The sequence below is a fragment of the Loa loa genome (assembly GCF_000183805.2).
Source record: "Loa loa unplaced genomic scaffold supercont3.996, whole genome shotgun sequence".
In the NCBI taxonomy this organism is placed as follows: domain Eukaryota; kingdom Metazoa; phylum Nematoda; class Chromadorea; order Rhabditida; family Onchocercidae; genus Loa; species Loa loa.
In genome coordinates, this window is record NW_018109176.1 from 3,358 (window position 1) to 5,881 (window position 2,524).

Below are 2,524 nucleotides of genomic sequence, written 5' to 3' on the forward strand. Positions count from 1 at the left end.
AACAGAACTCTCATTTTTCGAATAAGTGAGTAATTGCGTCTTTGAAGATTTTTATTTACTCTGAAATTCAAAAACCGAAACAGCCCATTGTTACAGACTAGAAAAGTTGATTAATGCTCTGGTAGAAATGACCAAAGTGTAATTGGTCACTTAACAACCCGGACTGGGCATTTTAGAGAAACAGTTTGAACCATTCGCAGTTCTTTGCTAATTTGTCTGATCAAAGTGCTGTGATGTTTACTACTTCCACTACCAATCATGTTTGCAAAATTATCTCATTAACAACTGAACGTACACCGATACGTCGGTATCCTTGGCCATTTGATTCCTGCGTTAACAGATAAAAATTACTAATTAATTTGTAGCTAAATTAGTTAAAACAAATGCAAAATCGATTTGCTTCAGTGGGGGCAACTAGATTTCAGGAATTTGAGTGTTTTAGTTAGGAAATAGTTAGGAATTATTCAAAAGTTACTGTTCTGGTTCTTTTATTCAACGTAACATGCAACTCGTATTTATGATGAATTAAATAGATTCTCAGAATCTTGATTTGATTGGAGGAGATCGCTGTGGAATATCGTCAAATGACAACTCCAGTAAAAGGGGCATATATTGTTATATTCACATATATATTCATATATATTCACAATTATACTTCTAATCGCTATCCGTTCTCCTAATTTATAATCAACAATAATTATTCGGTTTTTCTCAGTAGACAATGGTAACCACCAGCAATGTTAACCTTCTTTGAAGCATTTCCAAACCAAACTTTCTTATTTTTCTTCATTAACCGATTTTTTTTTCAGCTCATTGATGGGCCATACATAGCTTAACTTTACGATAAGTTTATTGCAAAAGACAACGAAAGACAAGCAGTTCTTGATAATGATGAAGTTCTTTGTTTTGTGCTGTTTGGCATAGACGAATATTTCTGATAGTGACTTTGTTGATTTACGTAAAATTACTTGTTGTCTTTGATAACGAACAATTACTGGAGAATACGGAGAGTCTTCACGATACAGTAAATCCATCATTTATCAATGAACAAGAATATGTGATAATATGTGGTCCAAGTAGTTTCGTATTGCTCATAAATTCACATATATTCTGTAGTCGACTGTTTAACCTTCAATCATCCCATTGTCTTATTGTGCGGAAAATTCGAGATACTGTAAAGATTAAATCATCGACTGAACCTTTGCAACCTATCACTTTCTTTCGTGGGATAGTTCAAAAGCTGATTATTTGGCAATCTATAAATTTTGTGCCGATGATAGATGCAATAATCATTTATGAACTTCAGCTTTGTGTTAGTGTATATGAATTATTTTTGATTTCAATGAGAGCTGGACAAATATACTTGAAGACGTAATTTAAATATTTAAATTAGAGTCGCTGACTGCCCAAACAGAAAGATGGAGGTAAGTATGCAAGAACTCAGAATTATGTCGTAAATGAAGCACTATAAGATTTGAACTTAAAATACCACTTATTTTGCCTAGATATCTATATTATGCAAAATATGACAATATTTGTTTTTCAATCGTACTTATTTATTGTCACGAAGTTCAAAAAGTTTTCCTTTTCTTCAAAGAATTGAAGTTTTAAATTTCGAATTTCTAATTTCTATTATCATATATTTTTGATTTCCCTCTGTTTCGCTACTTTTTTTCCAACTAAAATTAATTTTTCTATTAAAAGCAAGATACATCCCACTCTCGGGAAAGCTATTCTGTTGAACTCATTTCTCGGTGATACAGATGTATTCGGGAGGTAAAATTGTTCTTGCACAATACTACTAGTTAACAACAAGAAAAAGAGTATAAAATATGTATGTATATAACACGATGAATTGGTAAGCAATGATAAATGAGTTATACAAAAAGCAAGTAATATGATCAACTAACAAACTCCTTATCGTTGCCTTGGACAATAATTTGACTGCTGGTTAGTTGATAGGTCGTTGAGTTGGGAATATGTTACAGGGAAATGTATTTCTAGCGAATAGAAGAAAATCGTAGTTTGTTGTCTAATGGTGGTGGATATGCGAAGCTATCGTTGTTTGTGGTCAAATCATGAAGAATAGGCGAAAAGGATGTGTCGTCTACTCGGTTGTAAAAACTGCCCTCATTGGGATTTTTTTTCATATATATATAAGGATTAGGGAGGAGCTTTGTAAGCTCCACCGCGGCTATCATGGGTATGGCTAGCCTTCGGCACTGTCTATTGTGTAGGTACTGAGATTGAGACGGTTTTGCTTTACGCTGTCCAGTGTTAGCTTATGTCCTCTTCATTGCTTTAATTTTACTTATAAGATTTCGTCACCCCATTTGTTGGATATTGTGGAAATTTTGTTTGGACGTAGCTTTAATTTCGGTAATCCGACACCCATATATGTGTACATTTTCGCTATGTGTTGGCCTCTTCGTGTGCGTGTGTATGTGTTGTGTGTGTGTGTTTCATATAACGCTATTAAAAAAATTTGAATCCAGTTTTAGACCACCTATATTCATTGTAACTT